This window comes from Peromyscus californicus, unplaced genomic scaffold, assembly GCF_007827085.1.
Source record: "Peromyscus californicus insignis strain IS unplaced genomic scaffold, ASM782708v3 Scaffold_7__1_contigs__length_154581171, whole genome shotgun sequence".
NCBI classification, from domain to species: Eukaryota; Metazoa; Chordata; class Mammalia; order Rodentia; family Cricetidae; genus Peromyscus; species Peromyscus californicus.
The window spans coordinates 79,962,842-79,987,625 of record NW_026294595.1 but is presented as its reverse complement, the minus strand read 5'-3'; the positions used below and the strand labels follow the sequence as shown (position 1 = coordinate 79,987,625).

The following is a 24,784-nucleotide window of genomic DNA, read 5'->3' as shown; positions in this document are numbered from 1 at the left end:
TGAAAAATAGTTTGGCAGTTCCTCAAAAGGCTAAACATGGAGCTACAACATGACCCAGCATTCTACCCCTAGGCATAAGTCCAGTAAAAATGGAAATCTCTATCAAAAAGATTGTGTATGACTATTCATCACAGCATTAGTCACAAGAAGTAAAAAGTAGAAACAACTCAAACGCCCATCAATTGATGAACGGATAAACAAAATGACAAAATGCAGCCTATCTGCATAGTAGACCAGAACATGCCATAAAAAAGAATAAGATTTTGGTACCTGCTATAAGATGGACAGACCTAAACATCATTATGCTCAGTAAAAAAAACTAAACACAAAAGGCCAGGTGTTATTTGATTCCATTTACATGAAACATCTGGAACTGGCAAATCTATACAGACAGGAATCGATAAGTGGTTGCCAGACACAAGGGGAGACAGGAAATGAGTCTTTTTGAGATGATAGAATGCTCTGGAATTTGATAGTGGTGGTAGTAGTTGCACAATTTTTAGAATTTACTACAAAACTATTGAGTTATATGTTTTAAAAGTGTGAATTTCGAGCCGGGCAGTGGTGGCACTTGGGAGGCAGAGCCAGGCGGATCTCGGTGAGTTCAAGGCCAGCCTGGGCTACCAAGTGAGTTCCAGGAAAGGCACAAAGCTACACATAAAAACTCTGTCTCAAAGAGAAAAAAAAGTGTGAATTTCACAGAATTACAAATCTGTTTCAGGAAAAGTATGTTTAAGAATAAAAAAAGAGAGAAAGAGGCAAAAGAGATGACTCAGAGGTTAAAAGCACCTGCTCTTGCAGAAGACCTGGGTTCAGTTTTCAGCACCCACATGGTAGTTCACAACCATGTGTAACTCCAGTCCCAGGGGATCCAACACTCTCCTGATTTCTGCCGGCTAAAGGCACACTCACTATACACAGACATAGAGGAAGGCAAAACACTCATATGCACAAAATGAAATATTTTTAAATGAATGAAAAAAGAAAGGAAATTGCAAAAGACCCTTTTTAAGACAGGGTCTCACTATGTGGCCCTGGCCAGCTGGAATTCCTAGAGATATACTTGCCTCTGCCTCCCAAGTGCTGGGATTAAAGGCGTGCGCCACCACCATAGCTAAATAAGACATTTTCATGAGGAAAAATGGAATTTCAGAGAAAATGAAACAGAAAATTTGACAGAACATCACAAAAGAATTTTAAAAGAATGAAACCAATCTGAGATGAAAGTTGGAAACAGTCTAAGAGAATAATAAAAATGACGGCAACCATGTCAGTAAACTTACCTCTAACTAATAAAAGGACAACAGTACTGTATCGTGAAGATGAAATAAACAGAAAGGAAGGGTGTAAAAGAAGCTTATCAAAATCTGAAGAGAAATGAAAGAAATCAATATAAGCTACAATATTATACAAGAAAGAATAAAGGTTTGATTAACTTCAGACAGTATATACATTACAGGAATATAATCAACAGAGATGTGTTTTGTTCCATTTACATGAAATGTCCAGAATAGGCAAACTCATAGACACAGAATGTGGATCAACGGTTGCTTAGGGCAAGGTGAGAGGGGAGTTATGGGGGACTTAGGACTGACTACCAATGGGTATGAGGTTTCTTTGAAGGAAATGTTCTAGAACTGTTTGTGGTGACAGTTGTACAACTGAATACACTAAAAATAATCAGACAGACTGCATACTCTGAATGAACTATACAGCATGGAAAATCTACCTCAATAGAGCTGGGGTAACTTTTTTTTCTTTTTTAGTGGAAGCATGCGGTAAAAATATCAATGGAAACACTGAGGAAAGGCTAATTGACTGACAGGCTGATCAGGTAACAAAAATAGAATAGGGGTTTCTCCCTCCAATGTTAATAGGTAAACAAGTTTTCTCTCAGGCTTTTCATCTTTTCCAGAGAATTCACTAGTCTCTTGAAGTGAAAGAGAGGGTAAAGGGCAGTATACATTCTGATAGATGCATGAAAGTTAGGATGTAAGCTTTCCAAAGTTCAGTGAGATTTTTACTCAGTTTTCATTTTCAGCCCCAAGGCACATCATCTGTCATAGATGGTGTACCTCTGTCATTATTGCCACAATTCAATTTTTTTCAGAGCATCAACTTCCATATCCTTGGGGCAGAAAGCCTGGGAAGATTCACATAATATTCATAAATTTTCAATAAAATTGCCCTATTGTGAGCAAATCTTACCTACACTTTTCAGAATACTTGGTGTTTCCAAGAGTCAAGCCTACTTCCAAACTTTTAAGCCAATCATACCACTCTGCTATCTACTTGCTGGAAAGTACTCTTTTATACAAATACTTCTATATACAAATAGATGCACGGATTTTGTTCTGTTTTGCTGTTTGGGGTTTTGCCTTCCTTTTTATTCTGTGTATTGGTAGTCTGCCTGCCTGTATGTCTGTGAACCACATGTACGCAGTGCTGGTGGAGGCCAGAGAGGGCACTGGATCCCTTGGTATTGGAGTTACAGATGGCTCTAAACTGCCATGTGGGTGCTGGGAATAGAACTTTGGTCCTCTGGAAGAGTAGCCAATGCTCTTAACCACTGAACAATCTCTCCAGCCCCTCTAACAAAAACTTTTGAATCACTTCTTGTTCCCTCTTGTTTATGAGTTAGAATACTTTTAAACATTACAAGTGTGGCAGAGAAAATTTAATGTGGTTAGTCTACCATGTTTAACCTAAAGTTTCAAACAAGATTTCAAAACCAATTTCCTATTTCATCATATAAACTGCCACTTCAGTATGGACCATACCTACTGACCCATTAGTACATTGTCCTACTTTTTATAACACTCAGCAGTATCTAAATTTATGTACTAATCATGTGCTAATTTTTAAGCCCTATTTCTTCATTTCCTGCTTTCTGAGAAGAGGAGCTCATTTATTTTGGCCATGTTGTGTCTTCTAGGATGGGAAGTATTATAAAAGCTTAAATATTAGTCAGACATTAAATGGATTTACCTCACTTACCTAGACACTGATCAATGATCCTCTACTATTTAAAGAGCAACAGATTGGCAATTAGCTGATATTAACAAATCTGTTAACAGGAAGCAACATGACTACAGACAAACTAACAGTTCTAGAATAGTGACTTCCAACTCCACAGTTCTATCACGTCTACCACGTGAGTGATTCCCAGTGCATCTTTAGCAATCACCCAAGGATTCGGGAGCATTTTTTCAGCCCACGTTTAGTGAAACAGTCTGCGATTTGTCTTCCTTCACAAATTTTTCTAAATTCATCTTTTCCAGTGGTGTCACATATTTAAATCCCCAGTGGACACAAGAGCTTTGCTATCTGCTTCTCTTATTCTCTCCCTCTGCTCCTTTGGCCTGCTTGTCCATTCCCGCACACATGCTCAATCACATTCTCTTGGATTCTCACTTTCACTTTCCCCTTCGTTCTGTAAATCAAACCATATTGTTGGTTTTTCCTTCATATTGGCCCTCAGATTCATTCTACGTCACTATTCCCCATTAGTAACCTAGTTAAATCCTCATTGCCTCATGCTTTTTCTTGTTATGTCTTTAATTTTTATTCTACTTCAATCTATCCCACAAACTTTCTTCATTATTATTTTACAAACACTACTCATCAATCTCCAAACTTGAAATGGCTCTTTTTGCAATGCAATTAGGGCTTAAGTGTACTTCTCTGAGTTTCAGGGTTTTCATTTTCTATTTTTTTTCCCACTCCTCCTTCAATAGGCAAATGATTCCCTCTGTTATAGTTTCTTAACTGTAATCTACATTCATTCCTACCTCTGTATCTAGAATAAGTTTTCAACCTCTCCCAAAACATACACACATAGAGAAAGAGAGAGAATGACAGGGCAGGCAGGGGGCGGGGGGTGGGGGTTGGTCTATCATGCCCAACTCAAGGCTCATTTTTCTCCAGGAATCTTACCCTTGAACACATTAAATCACACCAACCTCTCCATTTTCTAAATTCTTCTGTGTGCTTAAAGTGAACTCTACAGTTTAAAGATTCACCAGGTGTTTTATGTATAATCAATCTAGCTCACAACTGGGGTGTTTCTTAATGATAAGCTCTTATTATGTTCCTCTTTCATTCACTCTTTCACATAATGGTTATAGGTGGTCTTAGTTTGGGTTTCTATTGCTGTGAAGAGACACCATGACCATGGCAACTCTTATAAAAGAAAAACAGTTAGTTGGGCTGGCTTACAGTTTTAGAGGTTTAGTCCATTGTCATCATAGACTGCCTGCATGGTGGCATGCAGGCAGACATGGTGCTGGAGAAGCTGAGATTTCTACATCCTGACCTGCAGGCAACAGGAAGTAGTCTGAGTTACTGGGTGTGGCTTGAGCACATATGAGGCTTAAAAGTCCACTCCCACAGTGACATACTTCCTCCAAGGCCATACCCACTCCAACAAAGCCACACCTCCTAATAGTGCTATTCCCTATGAGCTTATGGGGGTCAAGCACATTTAAACCACCACATAGGTACAAAGCAAGTGTTCTGTAAATTAGTAGTTACAAAAGTTTACATGGAGTACATACTTATGACAAAGTAATTTCATCAATATTTTCCTTTGATCCCTATATTCTCTGAAATTTATAATGTATTTCTTCCTATACGTTAGGATGAAAAAAATCCAAAGTGCTTGCCACAACCTGAGTTACAGTTTCCAAACTTACTTAAAAAGCCAGACACAATGCTGCACAGCTGTAATCCCAGCCCTCCTACAACAAAATGGAAGACCAAGATAGGAGAATTAGCCAAGCACTTACAGGTCAGCTAATCTGGAGCATTCACACAGTGACAGAAACAAGAGAAACCCTACTTCAACAAGGTGGAAGGCAAGAGCTGACTCCCAAAAAGTTGTCCCCTGACCTCCCTCCACACATGCCTCATGCCCACTCACACACATACAAGCATGCACATACATGTACATACACATGATTGTTTTAAGTTTAAAATAAACGACTGGGCAGCAGTGATGCACACCTTTGATCCGAGCACTCAGGAGGCAGGGGCAGGCAGATCTTTGTGAGTTTGAGGCCAGCCTAGTTTACAGAGTGAGTTCCAGGACAGCCAGGGCTGTTAAACAGATCAACCTTGTCTTGAAAAACTAAAAAACAAAAAAAAACACTGAACTTAGAGGAACTAGACAAGTAAAAATGACTATTTTGTCAACTGGGTAATGGGAGGGAAGGTATTAGTTTTTCCTCAGTCTCTTTAATCTGACAATAAACTTCTACTTTAAGACAAAAAAGATAGGCTCAGATTTTTTTAAAAAATAAATAAATAAATAAAGGACTATTGCAGGCTTAAAACATTTTAACTGGATTAACTAGGTAAATAATTATGAAGAAAATATAAAAAACCCTACAACTGTGTTTGATTTTACTTTCTATACTCTAGAGACTTTTTAAGTACCAGTCATTTGTTACTGCTGAGTTTGTTCTGTTGAAACAGGGTCTCACTACGTAGTTCAAGATGGAGTACAGAATTCACCACATAACCTCGGCTAGAACCCAGTGTATGGCCCAGACTGGCTTCAAATCCACGGTCCTCTCGCTGTTCACTCCCTCCCAAGTGTTAGGACTGCAACTGTGCATCAGTACACCTTGAAATGCTCTAAATATTACTCATATTTAATCAGAAAGAGAAGTATTTCCTTTAATAAATCATATCTACTACTCACAGTCCGATGTTACACAAGAAAAAATAAATCCTAGCATGAAGTAGGCAGAGGCAGATACATCTCTGGGAGTTCAAAGCCAGCCTGGTCTACATAGGAGCTCCAGGCGGGCCAGAGTTACAAGGTAAGACCCTGTCTCAAAAAAAAAAAAGATTAAAGTGATGATTTAAGAGGCCTACTATATTTTCAATATTATAAAGGCTAAATTATTTCCATCAAAATATTCCTACTCTTTATAATGAGTCAAAATCATAATGTTATTTATTTATCAAAAATACACTTTAAATTACATCTATGTGAATTGGTGTTTGTTTCTTGCCTTAGACACACTGATCCCATAATATGACTATTGGAAGGGGTGTTTTGTTTTAAAATCATACTTTATTTTTTGTATAGCTAACTTGACTATTTATTTGCTGCATCAAACACAGCTATGTAAGTGCCTTTGTAGTGTTCTGATTTAGAGTTCTTTGAGTAGATTATATGAAAGCTCTAATTTCCATGAAAGAAAGATAGTTAAATCACATTTTCCGTTATAGAATGGATAATGTGTAAAACTGGAAAAACCAAGCATACTATTTAGACATGTGGAAACAAATGTCTAAAGAATTAACTAAGAGCCAGGTGTGGTGGCACAAGCCTATAATCCTAGCATTTAGGGGGCTGAGGCAGAAAGATTGTGAGTTTGAGACCCACCTAAGATACTGTGGGAGTCCACAGAGGTTTCCTAGTGAGATCTGAGTTTGCTTTACCCAGCAGGGCTGCATAAGGAGATGGACTGACCACATGCGTGGTTACCAGGTGTTTGGAAGGGTCTGCACTTGGCTGTGCTAGGAGGAGGTCTTTGCTCTACCTCTTGGCATTCCTTTAAAAGGCCCTTTAGAAGAGACAGAAGGGGCCAGTGTATTAAGGATCCAGACCCTCCTGAAGCTATCCTGTGTTTCTATCTCTCTCTCCCCCTCCATATTTCTATCTAAATCTCTTACCCCTCATTTCTCAAGAGTACCCTGGGGAAAAAAGGTGGGGGCGGGTCTCCCACAGGATACATAGTGAGACTTTGTCTCAAAAAGTAAATAAATAGGGTCTTGAGAGATGGCTCAGTGGTTAAAGGCATGTACTGCTCTAACAGAGAACCTGACTTTGACTCCCAGACAGAACCCATATCAGGCAGCTCACAACCAGCTCCAGGGCAATCTGACACTTCTGGCCTCTGTAGGCTCCTACACGCATGTGCACATACCCACACAGAAACATATAATTAAAAATAGTAATTTTTAAATGACTATATAAATCAGCCTTCTAAAAGTTTAAATAGTTGCTCTGGAGAGGAGGAAATGGCAGGTTCTTGTTTTAAAAAAAAAACAACAACAAAAAAAAAAAACCTTTATTTCTGCAAAGCCAATCAAGAAGTGTTAAAGGAAAAACTTGCATATTTGGGAACTTCAGCAAGCACTTAAAAGTTTGAGAAAATGAGGACTTAGTTGAATCAAAGGCAATACCCAGCAATGTGTATTTTAAAACAATAATGATGTCCTTTCTTAAGCAACATTCCTTTTTTTCCCCTAATAGCTACAATAGGAAAACAGTATGCAACAGCTCACTTGAAAGTACTAGAATCAGAGGGTAAAGAATGTCAAAAGCCATCCCACTTACATTTCCTACGATACAATGCCTTTTTGGAGTTTGATAAATCAAGCATTCATGTAGCAATACATTCAACAGAAACACCTCGTACTTTGGGTTTAAGATCTTTGTCCCTCCAGTTCCAATGTCATGACATTTGACTCTTCGTCATTGTAAATATTTTCAGCCATCTGCCATATCTGCATGGTGTTATCTTCAGACACTGAGCAAATGACCCAAGGTTCTTTGGGAGTTCCAACTGAAGTCTGAAATCTTGGCAGTATGTCCTCCATGACTAAACAGAAGTTCTGGAGGCCCATCTTCTGGTGATTGTTCTTCTCCAGTTTTACTTAAATCCCACACATTCAGGGATCAGTACCACTTGAAGCCAGAATAGTTTCATTATGTGGAGACCAGTGGACCTGAAATTTTTCATCCTTATGCGATTCAAAGGTATGGAGTTTCAGTTTTAGATTGCGCAGGTCCCATAAAGCTACAGCCTTATAAGCTGCTAGAATGAACTCGCTGTAGTGATTGAATGAGGCAGCTGACCTCAACAGTGTGTGCATCTACCAAATGACTTGGCTTAAAGTGGTATTGGATCTGGTGTCCCATATCGAAAGTTTCTGATCATCAGCAACAGATCCAAACAAGGACTCATGCCAGGCTACATCCTCTACAACAGCTAAGTGGCCAGTAAAGATTGCTTTAGCATCCACAATTTTGCCTTCCTTTGGTCCTGCATTTATATCCCACAGGGAGACAGTATGGTCATTAGATGCATTCAGATGTCCACTCAAATTAGAATTCCAGGAAAGACAATAGCCTTCCTTTTGATGACCTCTTAATCTAAGATCAGGATTACATTCTCCACTTGGATCTGGTTTAGCAGGGTGTTTTGTATAGTCAAAAACCAATACATCAGAAGATGGTGTTTTTGTGACAATGATGTGAGGATTCTGTGGCATATAACGAACATGGTTTACTTCTCCATCATGATTAATTTTAATTTCACATTCAATTTTTCCTGTTACAGAACCAAAGCCACCAAATTCTCCCTTGTCACTACCACAATGGGAAACATCAAACTGTGCAGCATCATTGGGAATATGAACTCCAGAAACCACTAAATGATTCTGTTCATCAGATGTATGAGTGCCCAGCACTAGCCAATGAAAGGCATAATCCTTTCCTTCTGGTTTCATCACTTCAGGAAGCCACTGAATGGTAAGACTGGGCCACTGAAGAGCATGGGTCAGAACCAGGTCATACAGAAACAGTGTATTCTTCTTCCAGGTTTTATATTTTTCGTTGATGACATGCTTCTCCACAGTATCTTCAAACATCTCTTTACTGGCCATCTTGCATCGGGTCATTAGCCCCCCTATGCCTCCTGGGACTTCTCTGCTAGCCAAGAGCAACCCTATCACAGGCAGGCCTTTCCCAAGCACATCACACACTCCTAGCTCAGATAGCTTGAGCTTGATCTGGCTGCCTGGGTGCTCCCCTCAGATGCAGGATCCTTCTCTCCTGCCTCCTCCCCACTGCAGGTACCGAGGTCTGAGTCGCTCTTGTGGTGATATTGTGTTCCCCAAAATATTGTGCACCCTAATAAACTTATCTGGAGTCAGAGAACAGAATAGCCACAATATTAAACATAGAGGTTAGGCAGTGGTAGCACATACTTTTAGTGGTAGCATTCCAGAGGCAGAGATCCATCTGGATCTCTGTGAGTTCAAGGCCACACTGGAAACAGCCAGGCATGGTGACTCACACCTTTAATCCCAGGAAGCGATGGCAGGAAGCAGAAAGGTATATAAGGCGTGAGGACTAGGAACTAGAGCCTGGTTAAGCTTTTAGGCTTTTGAGGAGCAATTCAGCTGAGAGTCATTCAGATGAAGACACAGAGACTTCCAGTCTGAGGAAATAGGATCAGCTGAGGAACTGGTGAGGTGAGGTGGCTGTGTCTTGTTCTGCTTCTCTGATCTTCCAGCATTCACCCCAATATCTGGCTCCAGGTTTGTTCTTATTAATAAGACCATTTAAGATTCATGCTACACGCTCCTCTCTCTCTCTCTCTCTCTCTCTCTCTCTCTCTCTCTCTCTCTCTCTCTCTCTCTCTCCCACAAACTTGGAAAAGATGGCAGCTGAGCACCGGTTCTTGCTTTTTTTAATATTTTAAAAAATTAACAGTGATGTTTGTCCTCGAGCATCTTTTCAAGCAAGAGTACGTATATATAAGTTTTTTTTTTCCCTAAGACAGGGCCTATGTAGCCCTGGTGCTGTTTGTTTTTGCACTTTTTGGGGGGACCTGCCACCCAGCTCCCAAATAAATCCACACAGAGGCTTATTCTTAATTATGAATGCCCGGCTTTAGTTTGGCTTAGTTTCCAGGCAGCTTTCCTTATCTTAAATTATCCCGTCTACCTTTTGCCTCTGGGCTTTTCCACTCTCTTACTTCTATAAATCTTACTCTTACTCCCCGGCTTGCTGGTTGTGGAGCTGGGTGGCTGACCTCTGATGTTCTCCCCTTCTCTGGCTCCTTCTCACTCTCTCCTCCCAGATTTCTCCCTCTATATATTCTCTCTGCCTGCTAGCCCTGCCTATCCTTTCTCCTGCCTGGCCACTTCTTTATTAGATCATCAGGTATTTTACACAGGCACAGTAACACAGCTTCACAGAGTTAAACAAATGCAACATAAGCAAAAGTAACACACCTTAAAATATTCTACTACACCCTGGCTGTCCTGGAACTCTATATATAGACCAGGTTGGCCTCAGACTCACAGAGATCTGCCTGCCTCTGCCTCACAATTGCAGCACTACACTTGGCATATACATATATGTGTGTGTATGTATATATACATATAAAACTTCTATAATAGAAGGGAAAACTTTGTTGTATACTTTAAGTTGATGCACAACCCTTAGAGATAACATATATAATCAATTTAGTTGAAAGTAATATTTTTATGAAACAAAAATCAAAATAGTTTAAAATATATCAGTAATATTCATGTTTTATAAATCTTTAATTATGTGTCAATGTAACTATGTATATAGATATTATAAATACTAGATCAAAATGTGAAATACATTTCTTATTATGGATCACTGCCAAAAAAATGTTTTATGGGTCTGAAGAGATGGCTCAGTGGTTAAGAGCACAGGCTGCTCTTCCATAGGACCCACATGGAAGTTCACAACTGTCTGTAACTCCAGTTCCAGGAGACCCAACACCCTCACACAGACATGCTTGCAGATAAAACACCAATTTTGCACATAAAATAAAAATAATAGAAAAGTGTTTTATGGGGGCCTAGAGAGATGGCCCAACAATTAAAAGCACTTATTGCTCTTCCAAAGGACCTGGTTTCAATTCCCAGCACCTACATGGTGGCTTACAATCATCCTTAACCCCAGTTCCAGCTGATCCAACATGTGTGCACAAGGTGCACATATACACATACAGGCAAAACATTCAAAGTAAAGTAAATAAATCTGAAAATTTTAAATGTTTTATAATGTTACAGACATGATGCAGTAAGATACGGCATGATACAGTAAGAAATATACCAGTTTTAAAATTTTGTGATACAACATTTTTTTTAAGATTTTTGTTTTTGTTTGTTTTGTTTCTCAAGACAGGGTTTCTCTGTATAGCCCTGGCTGTCCTGGAACTTAAATCTGTAGACCAGGCTGGCCTCAAACTCAGAACTAAAAGATCCACTTACCTCTACCTCCTAAGTGCTGGGATTAAAAGCATACACCACCACCACTCGGCTAAGTATTTTTTTAAACGTACATTTTTTTTAGATTCCTATAACTATATCCACAATATATATAGCTGATGTCTTCTTACTAGCTGTCTGTGTCACCTCTGTGTGTTTCAGCATACTTATCCATATAAAATCTATATAATAGTGATACTGCTTTCACACAATGTGAGGATTAAACAGTGTAATATAGGTAAAGTCCTATTTTATAGTAGATGTTCAAAAGTCACAGAAGAAACAACCAAGGCTGTGAGGTAGCTCAATGGTAGAGCACTTGACCAGAATGCATTATGCCTGGGTATAATCTCCAGGACTAAAATAATAATAATAATAATAGATGAGAATGCTTATAAATACAAAATATGCCATTCTAATTACTGAAAAAGGATATTCAGTATTAGATTTAAAACTTTTTACTCTTCACAGATCAAAATATTCTCATGTTTCAAATACAGAACTTATAGGAATCTCTGAAAATATATTTCCTTATATGAAACCACAATAGAAAAGTAGCTATTAAAAACTGCTGACTATCTTTAATATTTGGTTCAAACTGTTACTAATTTACTCTTATAAGTAGATCATTTCTTTATAGTAATTTACTCTAATAAATTTATTATTCATAATGATAAAATATTCATTTATCATATTAACACATAAATACATTCTTCGTAGTCATTATAAATATTTCATTATTAAAAATATTGTGAGCCAGATATGGTGATGCATACCTTTAATCCCATTAAGTTAAGTTCTAGCACTTAGGAGGCAGAGGCAGGTGGATTCCTGTGAGTTTGAGTCCAGTCTGGTCTAAATAGAGAGTTCCAAGCAAACTAGAGCTACATAGAAAGACCTTGTCTCAAAAAACATAAAAATAAAAAAAAAATGTTGACTTTGTAAAGTAAAACCAATTTACTATAAAATGCTTCAAGTACTACTTTAGTGCTCACCATTTCATTGATCTTGGAGATCACTAGCACTGTGGGCTTTAAGGAGCTTTCAAAAGCTCGTAATATAAATCTGTATTTTGCCACAATTTAAGAGCTATAAAGGTTTTTCTATCTTTGAAGGTATTTATTAAAAAATTACATCTTAAATACTCTATAGTGAAAAGTAAGTTAGCCTAGCATCCTGATAGGGGTCAGAGTAATAACACAAAATGGACAAATTACACTGTCATTCTACTTAAATTATTTAAGTTATTTAATTTGACCTGTAGATAGTCTCTCGTCTTCTCATCATGCCTGACTTTTAAGTGGGAGGTCTTCATTCATGATGATCCTTTAATGGAAGCAAAGCTTTCTCCATTTAACCCATGCTGTTATCAATCATGTACAGGGATAAATGAGCCTGTAAGATTTTGCCAGTATCACAAATGACACTGTGACCTGAGGCCAACATCTTTATTTGCTTCTCCAGTGATTCACTTCAGCAGATATTAACCAATTTTATAATCCATGAAAGGCAAAATTAAAGGACACCATCCATAAAACAGAATAATTCCTATCAGCAACAAAGTGATGTGTGTATTATCTTATAAATTATATGGCCATACAGTGTGGAAATGTAATGAAGTAAAGATGGTAATAATCAAATGCCTAGGGCAAACGCTAATATGCATTTAATCACACAGCATGAAGCCATTTGTCACTACAGTTGAAAGCGTGTGTACATAAACTACATGAGTCACGTCCTTATTGTTATACTATAACAGCATCAATTTCACACTATCATTTCACATAATAACAATCAGTAGGCTTTGACATCAGCTAAAACTTTCAAATAATAAAACAAAATTGTCAATAATTTCTTCATAAAATAAGACACAGCTTGATTTTTCAAAACTAAAACATTTTTTTTCCCAAAATTCCTTGCTAAGCAACTATCACTTCCAAATTTCTAATGTGTGTTCTAAGCTGGTTGCATCATACTTTCTTTCATTACTAGGAACACTTTTAGGACTAAAACTTATTGTCAAGTCCATCTGATAAATATATAAATATAAGTAACTGCTAAAATATTATTTAACTACAAAATATGGATCATATTTGCCACAAAAAGTGAAACCTGGTGCAAAACTAGTCACATATCATGCATAAACTGGTGTGATGTGGACACTGAAAAAGATTAAGAAAAATGATAAACTATGGTTTGAAAATACATAAACACTAATTATCTAATCTTGGGTGGCAACAAGACTCACTGGGAACCTCCTAAGTCTACCAAGAGCTGTAATCTAGTAGTATTGCAAGTATTACATTTCTTAAGGGTCCCCCTCTCCAAGTAAAGAGTCATGAGGCCCTTTATAGAACTGGCTGCATTTACACTTAATACGTTCTGTCTTACATTTGCAATAGTTGCCTTAGCCATTATTTTATAACTTTTTAATAAGGGACCAAATCTTATTCACTTTTGTATTCTCTCTTTATCAAATACAATGATATACAAAAGGCAGACATTTAATTGGTACCTGGTGAGCTACATATTACACTGGATGAAAAAGATCATTCATATCCTTTGGAAAAGGTAGTAAAGGATATTTGGAAGCCATGAGTCAAAGAAGATAAGTGGTTTTTCAACAGACAAGTTGTGGGGGGGGGGCTGTTTTTGGTTTTTGTTTGTTGGTTTGGTTTTTCTTTTTTTTTTTTTTTTACCTCTTACAGTTCTTTTTTTAATTTTATTTTATAATTTAATTTAATTTTACATATCAGCCACGGATTCCATTGTCCTCCCCCTCCCACCCCCCACCCCCCGGTTTGATTTTTCAAGACAAGGTTTCTCTGTGTAACAGCCCTGGCTGTCCTGGAACTCACTCTGTAGATCAGGCTGGTCTGAAAGAGATCTGCCTGCCTCTGTGTCCCCAGTGCTGGGATCAAAGGCGTGCACCATCACCACCCAGCTGGGTTTGTGGGGGGGGTGGTTTTTTAATGTATTTTTATTTTATGTGTAAGTGTGAGTGGCTGCATATATGTTTCTGCACCCGGTGCATGTCTGGTGCCAGCAGAGGCATCAGATCCTCTGGAGCTAGAGTTACAGGCAGTTGTGAAATGCCTGTTTTGGAGATTGAGAACTGAGCCCAGGTCCTTTGCAGGATAGTAAGTGCTCTTATCCATTAAGCCATATCTTTATCCCCAAAACAATTGTTTTTAAAGGTATTATAAAGCTTTAAAAATTTAGAAAGGAAGTTGTGTAAATAATTATACAATAAAGGATATGGAAGAGTTATCTATAGAGAGATTTCTATTTTATTTTGTGAAGATAGGCCCATTCTGTATTGTCTAGGCTGGGTCTTGAAATCCTGGCTCAAATGACTATCCTGTCTCGACTTCTCAAGTAGTTAGAACTACAAGCAGCATGCTACCATGCTTAGCTAGATATGTTCTGCTCATGGTGATGGTGGTAGTGGTAGTGATAGAGACTGGACCCAAGGCTTCATAGACGCTAGGCAGATATTCTACAAGTAAACTACACTCTAGCCTTGTATTTAAAAAAAAAAATCACACTTCATATATACAGATAATAGAGGAGAAATAGCATAATTCACTAAATCTTTCTGCTTTAGAAACAGGTAACACAAATTTAAGTTGATGGCCTTTACCAGAAAGGTATTTACAATCTAGAAAGGGTAATGGAGCTATTCAAGTAAGTGTAACCTAAGACATGGCAGGCATAAAATATCACTTGTGATGTAAAAGACAGAGTGAGCTGAGCTTGGTGGGATAAGCCTTTAATCCTTGCACTTGGGAGGCAGAAACAGGCAGATCTCTGTGAGTTTAAGAGTTCTGGACAGCCAGGGCTCTGTGGAAAGATCCTGTCTTTAAAAAAAAACAACCAAACAAAAATAGAGTAGGTAGACGAGTAAACAAAAGAAGGGTACTCTAAGCATCCAAAGTCCCAGGCCCCACATCAGCCACCTCAGCTATAAAGATAGCCTACTAAGTTTAAGTTTGTGTGTCGGTGAATAGAAGTTTGTGTGTCTTCCTGTAAAAACTAGTTACAAATACAACAGCAAGTTAGATTAGATGGTAACTGTCACTCGAGAAATAAAATTCTGGTTTTATTAACCTATGGAAAAAGAGAGTTTAGACTACTGAGGATTTCAAGAAATAGTTCTTAGAGAAAGATTTCGATACAGACATTAAGTAGGATGGAACCAAATTTGTTTGGAGAATAGAAATGTATGGTTAACTAACACAAATTTATTTGGAAAAGTCAAGGTCTTTGGTAATTATTTTTACAAAATGAGACATGGGTGAGATATAAAGAGGAGGTTTAAGGTCATAAGTGATCAAGAGAAGACAGAAGAGAAAACAAACCCAAATATTTCCATTTTGTAGAAAGAAACCAGTAAACACCACACAATAAAAAGACAAAAAGGAGAATAACCAAAGAAGTAAGATCTAGCAAATGTCCGGAGGACTTCCAGTGTATGCTGAGCTTGTGGGCAAATTGGGGATTTACTTTCCCTTCCTTAGAGAATAGGTAGATGACAATGAAATTCCAAAAAGGAATCAATTACAAAATTCAGGATAAACCTAGTCAGACTCAGGGCTGTGCATCTCCAGTCACAGCTGCCTGGGGAGCTGGAAGACTTCGAGCTGGAGACCAGCCATGACAATAAAGGAAGGTAAAGTATAAACCTGATCTTAAAATGTCAAAATATGAACTAAGAAGCACCTTAAAGCCCAAAGTAATAGTATAAGCAAATAATGGAAACAAAAATAAGTCATTCAGGGACCAGGCTCAGAGCTGCTCTTCCAGAAGAACCAGGTTCAGTTCCCAGCACCAGCATGGCAGATCACAACCACCAGTACCTCCAGTTCCAGGGCACCCAACACCCTCTTCTGGCCTCTGAGGACACCAGGCATGCACATGGAACACATACATACAGGCAAACAACCTTACACATAAAATAAAATTCTAAAAATAAAAACATTAAAAAAATAGAAGTTGAATCTAAAAAGTCTGTCTTCCCAGAACCTGCCACTCAGGAGACTGAGGCAGGGGGATCCTGAGTTCAAGGCTTAATCTACAAGGATATTTAATCCAAGCCTGCCTGAACTAAATAGCAAAATTTGGTCTTAGCCGGGCAGTGGTGGCACATACCTTTAATCTCAGCCCTTGGGAGGCAGAGGCAGGCAGATCTCTGTGAGTTCGAGGCCAGCCTGATCTACAAATTGAGTTCAAGGACAGCCAGGGCTGTTACACAGAGAAACCCTGTCTCAAAATAAATAAATAAATAAATAGATAGATAAATAGATAAATAAATATAAATAAATAAGTAAGTAAGTAAGTAAGTAAGTAAAAATGAAAATTGCTCTCGGCCTTAGCGCTATCTTCCTTGGAACTCCTGCGCCAGGCCAGGAGCGCAAAGTAGAGGACGAAGCGCAAGGCGCAGGCTGAAGCCAAGAGGGGAAAGATTAGGCAGAGGTCCAATAAACTAGGCTTGTGCACCCGCGAGGCTGAAGGAGCAGAAGCAAGGGATGCTGAAGGCTGGGACTTTGGTGCAAGTTGTTGGACTGTGTGCTACTATCGCTACAAGTCTTGATGGACCTGGAACATCACCATCGGCTCGCAGAGACCACCTGAGAGACTTTGCGTTCATTACAACCAAAGCATTCCCGCTGGCCCTCTGCCCTGGACCTATGGCATTCTGGACTAGTTCTGTTCTCACTTGTGGCCAAGTGTAACTCGTGTACAATAAACCATCTTCCTCGATGTCTCAGCTGAAGAAGAATAATTTTAAAAAATTGTCTTAAGTAAGAAAGCAGATCTGTGGATGGTATGTGGAGTAGAAAATTTCTTAATAAAGAAAAAATTCGAAATAAAAAAAGAATGGAGGAAGCAGAGGCAAATACCAATACTAACATTTTAGAATTAAAGATGACAGTGTAATCCAGTTTTTGAAAATATGGTTGTCTGTGGGGAAAAGAAGAAACAAATGTAGAAGTCTGCCTTCTAGAAGTGTCTTGTTCATGGTTTTGATCTTGAAACATGTGTCACAAGTTTTTAATTAAATTTTATAAAATAAAAAAAAAAGCAGACAAGCAGATAGGCATGCAGACTTACTTTTTCTCGAGGAATTCTAATAAAGAAATGTAGATACATATAAAATAATTGTAACAATTTGATCGTGTATGATGGCAAAGATCTGCAGAGAATATTACAGTAGCACAAGGAAAGATCACCAAACCCAGCATTGGAAAATCAAGGATATCTTGGGAAGATGAAATTTACAGAAGGAGATGACTTCTACACTGAGGCTTAAAATCTTAAAAGTTATAACATTAGTAAAATGAAAAATTAGGCAAGGTTATTCTAGAAAAGAGAATAAGTAAAGGCATAAATGAAAGAAATATTTTAAATAAGAAAATAAACAAGGTTATCTCAAAAAAACAAAAATAAACAAATAAATAAAAGTTTTACATTTTTATTTATAAAGATCTATCTTCATTTCTAATTATGGATAGATAGATAGATAGATAGATAGATAGATAGATAGATAGATAGATAGATAGATAGATGTCATGATGGTGTGGGTGCCTTTAGAGGCCAGAAGAGTCACTGGACCCTCTGGAGCTAGAGTTATAGGAAATTTTGTGTCTCCTGACATGGGTGCTAGGAACCAAACCCTGGTCCTCTGAAAGAGCAGCAAGTACTCTTAACAATTGAACTGCCCCTCCAGCTCTCCCATGTGAAGCTTTTCTAATGAATGTATCACACACCAACTTCTTGTTTTCTGAGCAATATTAATAGTTCAAATTATGCTATTAGCATCTTACATATATATCAATTTTCTTAGGGCCTATTTTATATAATTCTGTTTTGAGGGCTAGAGAGATGGCTCAGCCATTAAGACCACTAGCTGCTCTTCCAGAGGACCTGGGTTCAATTCCCAGCACCCACATGGCAGCTCACACCTGTCTGTAACTCCAGTACCTGGGCTTCTGACATCTTTACACAACATATATGCAGGCAAAACATCGATGATCATAAATTTTTTAATCTCTTCTGTTTTTATTAATTTATAACTTTATCATAATGTTATCTTTGATTAGCTATTTGTAAAAGGTTTATTAAGTTCTAAGTGGAATACAAGTTTTGAAAACAGTGGGGTTTTGATAAATATTTAAATTACTGTGCTACAAAAATTATAAAAGGGCATTTTGAGTTTCTTGAAAAATTACTTGTCAGTAAGTTTTATGAGGGATAGAAAAACTGACAGAAATTTAAAAATAAACTAAACATAAAGTCTGAAATGTGTAAAGATATGAAGGAACTGAAAGCTTTCTCCATATAAGAATATGAACCATGATAACGTGAGCTAAACTACTAAAGGTACTATCAAGTTCCTAAGAAGATATTGTGGGAATTCTAGTCTATAAAACTGTTCAATTGCTTCATGTCATTATTGGCCTAAGATGGTTATATAAATTAACTTCCCAATAAATAGCATAGTTCTCATTTATCTGTTATCACAACTAACAAAATAATTTGTCAAAAAAGATACCAATCATAACATCATTCACTTCCTTCAACTATAGTCCTTTGTACATTTCCCAATGTGTGTTCTGTTAGTAAATTCTTCACAAAAATAGAGCCCTACAGTGCAGTAAAACTACAGATAGATGGCTCAGTGGTTACAAGCACTTGCTGCTCTTCCAGAGGACCTGGGTTCAGTTCCCAGCTCCCACACAAGAAGTTTGCAAAGTCTGTAACTCCAGTTCCACGGGGCATTGACACCCTCGTCTGGCCTCTGTGGGTACTGCATGAACATGGTACACAGACATACACACACAGGCAAAACAGCCACGCACAAAATAAAAATAAATAAATGTCAAAAATTAATAAAAATAAATCAATGTAATGGGCCTAGACCAGAACCTCTTTTAATGGAGTGCTTGCCTATACAGAAATAAAATAGAAAAACATATTGCTCGTGTATTTTGGATGTGGTAGAATTAAAATAAAAACAAACAGCAACGTCCTAGTGCCTAGAATTCCTTACAATTGAGATATGTATATAAATCATTTGGTCGGGTCACGGCACGGTAGAAGCATTCAGCATATGATATTCATTACTGTCAGATTAACGCTAGCACAGCATCCGTCTGCTTAGGACCGGCAGAGCTCGAGAAACTGAAAACACCATGCTGCCGCCTAGTGGGCACTATGATTTAAAAGCCGACACAGTAATTAAGCATTCTCAAGTCACACAAACACACTAAGTCATCCAAGTATAAATCTGTTCTTTTCATAACCCATTAACACCCTTAGGCCAACCCATTAACTAACAACTGTTGCTGTCAATACACAATCTGGCTGAAGAACTGTAAAAGATTAGAGAGTATGTTCTACCACACAGTGTTTGCTGATTTTGAGGCTCATGATTTCTTGTTGTTATTGTAGTTGTTGTTTGCTTTTTAAGGTACAAAGATAGTCATAGACATTTGTCACAACTAAGGCAAAAGAGAAAATAATCAAATATCAGCAAATTCCTCTTCTAAATGGATGATTCGCAATGGATTCCACACAGTCTACATGAAAAGTAGCAATTATACAGGTTCCCATAAATTCTTTTGACAGTTCACACTCACTTTTTTCTAAAACTCAACGTGAGGTAGAAGAGCAAGATAGTGTATGAATAATTTAAACCCATAATTCAATTCAGCATCATAGGGATTAAGAAGACAGTAATTTTATTTCCAGAAAATTTCCATTTAAATCTGTCTGTAAAAAGCACACCTAAAGAATAAATAATATTGTCAAATCCCTGCATTCTGGGGCTAAGGCAGGAGGATAAAGAGTTGGATGTCAGCCTGCACTACAAATCAAGAGCTTGGCTAAAAATTTAACAGAAGAAAATTACCAGAAGAACAAAGAAAAAAAAATCTAAAATTTTCCTTGGACATTTACACACTTCCATGATTTAAAGCGTTAGAATTTCTGCCCTATGCTTGGACTATTCCGGAAAGTGATAGCCACCAATTCACCGAGTTATTGAAATGTGACAAAACTTTGCGCAGCCGACGACGACGTCTTTAAAACTTTTCACAAGAATGCCCAGCATTATAACGTTGACGTCACAACGTAAAAATGGGTTCAAAACAAAAGCAAACACCCTAAAACGCACGGCACATTTTCTATCATGAAGCACGCGAGTCGCATGGCCGACCAGCAGACCCGCGGGTGGCGGCTCGTGGCGGAAGAGTCTAGACACACCTGACAGGACTCGAGGGTGACGACCACCGGGGGAGTCAGCGCGAGGACGTGGCGGACGCCCGAGGTCCAGGGCAACCCCGCTAAGAACCCTGGGTGAAAACGTTAGCGTCGCTTCCTAAACGGCCCAACGGCAACCACGCGGGCCACTTACCTCAGCGGAGACCGTGGGCTGCCGGTCAGCACTCAGCACTTCCGGTTCATCTTTTCCTACCCAAAGGCGCTTCCGGTTTTCGAGCCACATTGAGGAGAGTGGGCATCTCTAAGGACTTGGGACGAACTGTATTGAACTTTTTTTTTTTTTTTTAATATATACAAGCGCCTAGGAAAATATTCATAGGCTGGTCTATGCTTTTCTTTAAATGTCCATTGCCTTTTGTATCTTTTTTTTTTTTTCTCTTTTTGGGAGGCGGGGGTGGGAGGTGGGGTGAGGGGTTGAGACAGTGTCTCCCTATGGAGCCTTGGCGGGCCTGGAACTCACAGAGATCCACGTGCCTCTGCATCCAAAGTGCTGAAATTAAAGGTGTGTGCCACCATGCCCTGCTTATATCCATTTTAAACAGTCTTTGGAACGATTAGGGAAAAAAAAAAAAACAACTTTACTCCCAGCACTCGGGAGGCAGAGGCAGGCAGATCTCTGTGAGTTCAAGGCCAGCCTGGGCTACAGAGCGAGTTCCAGGACAGCCAGGGCTACACAGAGAAACCCTGTCTCGAAACAACAAAACAGAAGCGGGGGAGGGGTGGCACTTATTGGTAACCATGAAAAGCCTGAGAGTGGAAAGAGGGTGTGCCTTTCCATTTAATACCTCGTGGTTTGGGGTGTTTGAATTGCATGAATGTGTTTTCCATTCCAGAAGACAATGCTGACTGTGTGTGTGTGTGTGTGTGTGTGTGTGTGTGTGTGTGTGTGTGTGTGTGTGTATGTGTGTGTGAAGTATTAAATAGAAAGGAAATGTAGGGACAAGATGGCTCTACAGGTAAAGTCACCTGCTAAGAAACTGAGGGGTCTACGGTGGGGGTGGGAGTGGCAAAAAGAAGGGGAGAAAGAGACAAAGACCGAGTTTTGTTTTGTTTTGTTTTGTTTTTAACAAAAAGAAGTTTTAATCATGCTGATGACAGCAGCTGAAGGGGCCTCAGAGGCAGCACAAAACATACCCAGACACCAAATTCTCAGCACAAAGATGTATTACCTGGAGTGACAAGGGGGGGTGGGGTCAGTGTCCTCTGGATCGGAGGGACAGTAACAGACGTTTCTGCAGGAGTGGTTTCTAAGGAGAAAAGTGTGAAAGTCTGTGCTAGGATGAGTTGGTAAGGACTAACTGGACATGTGAGTTAGCGTAGCCAAGTAATGAATTTTGATTGCTGGACCTCGGAGTTTTAGTCGGGCATAAGGAAGTGGCCAAATAAGGGAATAGAGCCTGGGGGCTAGCTTTAGGAATGAAATCCAACCGTTTAGCGAGGGAGAGGAAAGGGATGAGGACAAGGCCTTCTGGCCCCATGTCTGCCGTGCTCAGGCCTGTGAGGGAGCCCTAAGCACTGAGTCTGGACACCTAACAATATGGTGCACTATTGGGAACGCATTCAGTGTATTAATATAGGATGTTCCAGGCCTACAGGGTTTGTCCATGCTACCAGAATCTGAACGACATGGTCTCTGACCTTCAATGCCTAACCATGCTATCAATACAAACATATTTAGGAGTTGGAGAAATGACTCGGTGGTTAAGAAGGCCTGAGTTCAATTCCCAGCATCCCCATCGGGCGGCTCACAACCAGCTGCAGCTTCAGTACCAGGGAGGGCCCATGCTTCTGGCCTTCTCAAGCACCTGCACTCGTACACACACGTATTTAAAAATAAAAGCAAATCTTGAGGCTGGAGAGTTGGCTCAGTGGCTAAGAGCACTTGTTGCTCTTGCAGAGGACCAGAGTTCAATTCCCAGCACCCACATGGCAGCTCAAAATTGTTAATTCCTCCAATCCCAGGGGACTCAACTCTTCTGGCCTCAGTGGGTGTCAGACATGCATATGGTCCACCAAAAGACATGTAAGTCAAAATACTCATAACACGCAAAAACAAAAAACAACAACCTGGAGCTGGAGTTACAGTGATTTAAGTCACCCAGTGAGGGTACTGGGAGCTGAACTTGGATCCCATGGCAGAGCAAGCAGCCCATGCTCTTAAATGCTGAGACATCACTGCAGCCTATGAGCTTGTCTATCTTTACTTGTGGCTCCCTGTTGGTGTCTGGGGTTGGCTCCTTCTCTGGTAGCCCGACAACACCCCCAACTGAGACCATTTCTCTGGGATAAACTGAATTTTCTCTCCTGCTTGTAAAGTTCTGCTTTATATGGCTATCAATTCTAGAAATGTTTAGCTGTTAGCCACCTCTTCTAATAGCTTCTGTGCATGTTTCTCCAGGTTATTCCCAGGACACCACGCAGACCAGGCCTGGGTGTTGTGACCTATCTTCCTGCTCCTCATGCTTTAAATTTTCAAGTTATAATTGAAATTGAATTTTTTTCCTTTTACATCTGCTGTGGGATGTTCTGTATGGCAAATGTGTTGCTCTGATTGGTCAATAAATAAATCACTGATTGGTCAGTGGCTAGGCAGGAAGTATAGGCGGGACAAGGAGGAGAATAAAGCTGGGAAGTGGAAGACAGAGTCAAAGAGACACTGCCAGCCGCCATGATGAGAAACAGCATGTGAAGATGCCGGTAAGCCACAAGCCACGTGGCAAGGTATAGATTAATAGAAATGGATTAATTTAAGCTATAAGAACAGTTAGCAAGAAGCCTGCCACGGCCATACAGTCTGTAAGCAATATAAGTCTCTGTGTTTACTTGGTTGGATCTGAGCAGCTGTGGGACTGGCGGGTGACAAAGATTTGTCCTGACTGTGGGCAGGCAGGAAAACTCTAGCTACATACATCCAATGAGAGAACACAGAAAACAACTATCCTTACAGCTTCTCAAGGTGTCACAAATCAAACTAAACAGGTTATAACATGGAATAAACTGTATTTCTCAGTCACTCAGAACTGATAAATAAGTATAATTATTCCTGCTGCAAAGAATACTTTAATAGCTTGATGTTAGCTGGTGATAGCAACAAGGAAGCTTCCTGTCGTTGCTCTGATAGTTTTCTGCTTTATTTTTATTTGTGTCTCATAAAACTATCAAGGTTGAGAGGCCAGCTGCAGCTCCAAGAAAATAATTCAGGGCTGCAAAGATAACTCAGTGGTGAAGAGCACTTATTACTCTTCCAGAGGACCAGGGTTCAATTCTAGCACTCACATGGTGGCTCACAACCATCCATAACTCCAATTCCAAGGACACAACCCTTTTGTCTTAGGGTTGCTATTGCTGTCATGAAACACCATGACCAAAAGCAAGCTGGGGGGAAAAGGGTTTATTTGGCTTACACTTCCACATCATTGTTCATCATTAAAAGAAGTCAGGGCAGGAATATATTTTAGGTATCCACAGAGCCATCCAGATTAAAGCCTCATCAGGCATATCCACACAATCCAAGCACTGAGAAGACTGAATTGGAAGGACCACACGTTAAGTCTTTCCTGGTCTTTATAGGAAGACCTTATTTCATAAAAAGAATCTGAGGGTTTGGTGAGTTGGCTCAGCAGGTAAAGGCACTTGCTACAAAGTGTTGACCTGAGTTCAATCCACTATCTAAACGTGGAAGAGATAACTTACTCCAAAAAGCTGTTCTGACCTCCACACATGTGTACACACCATACACACACACACACACACACACACACACACACACACACACACACACACAAATGATAAAAAACTTCAAGACAGAGTCTCACTATGAGTCCTGGCTGATGTGGAACTCATTACATAAAACAGGCTGGCCTTGATCTCACAGAGATCCACCTCCCTTTTTCTCCTGAGTATTGGAACTAAAGGCATAAGCCACTGTGCCCAGCTAAGAAATACAAACTATTTTAACTCCACCTAAAGCCATGTCCAGCTGATAGGAGTTCTTCATCTTTTGAATGCTCCTTCTCCACTCCTAGTTTCCTGTCCTGGTTTACCTAATCAATCAACTTAATGTAGCCTTACATATGTGCAATTAAGACCTTTCCTGACTACAAAATCTATAGATTTTTCTACAAATACATAGTGAATCTTGGTTATAATGTAATATTACTTTTGCACTTGGTATAGATTAAAGCCTCACACGGTCTTAATCTAGTTCCAACTGTAATTCTCAAAGGGTGAAAGAATGTTGCTTTTATTTGATGTAATAAAGGGAGTGATCATATTTACATGTCTCCCAAACTAGTCTTTCTCACATCACAGCTTTCACATCCTACATAGCTAAAATGTGTTGTGAATAAACACAATGACTCCCTAAGAGAATAACAAGAGATAATATCTATACAAAGCAAATGAACAGGTTTCTACAGCCTACCTACACATGGCAGTGAAAACA

The 24,784-nt window shown here is 39.2% G+C and overlaps 1 protein-coding gene and 1 pseudogene across 2 annotated transcripts in view; both read right to left on the bottom strand.

Annotated features, from left to right (window-relative positions):
• The window catches only part of Ccdc73 (coiled-coil domain containing 73), a 126,567-nt gene extending 106,125 nt beyond the window's left edge, over positions 1-20,442 (bottom strand). For both annotated transcript variants that reach the window (XM_052723917.1, XM_052723918.1), the window contains exon 1: positions 20,323-20,442. The gene's annotated coding sequence lies outside the window, so the exon portion shown is untranslated. The remainder of the gene's footprint in view (positions 1-20,322) is intronic.
• On the bottom strand, positions 7,410-8,685 carry LOC128101107 (histone-binding protein RBBP7-like; annotated as a pseudogene).
• Positions 20,443-24,784: the final 4,342 nt, after the last annotated feature.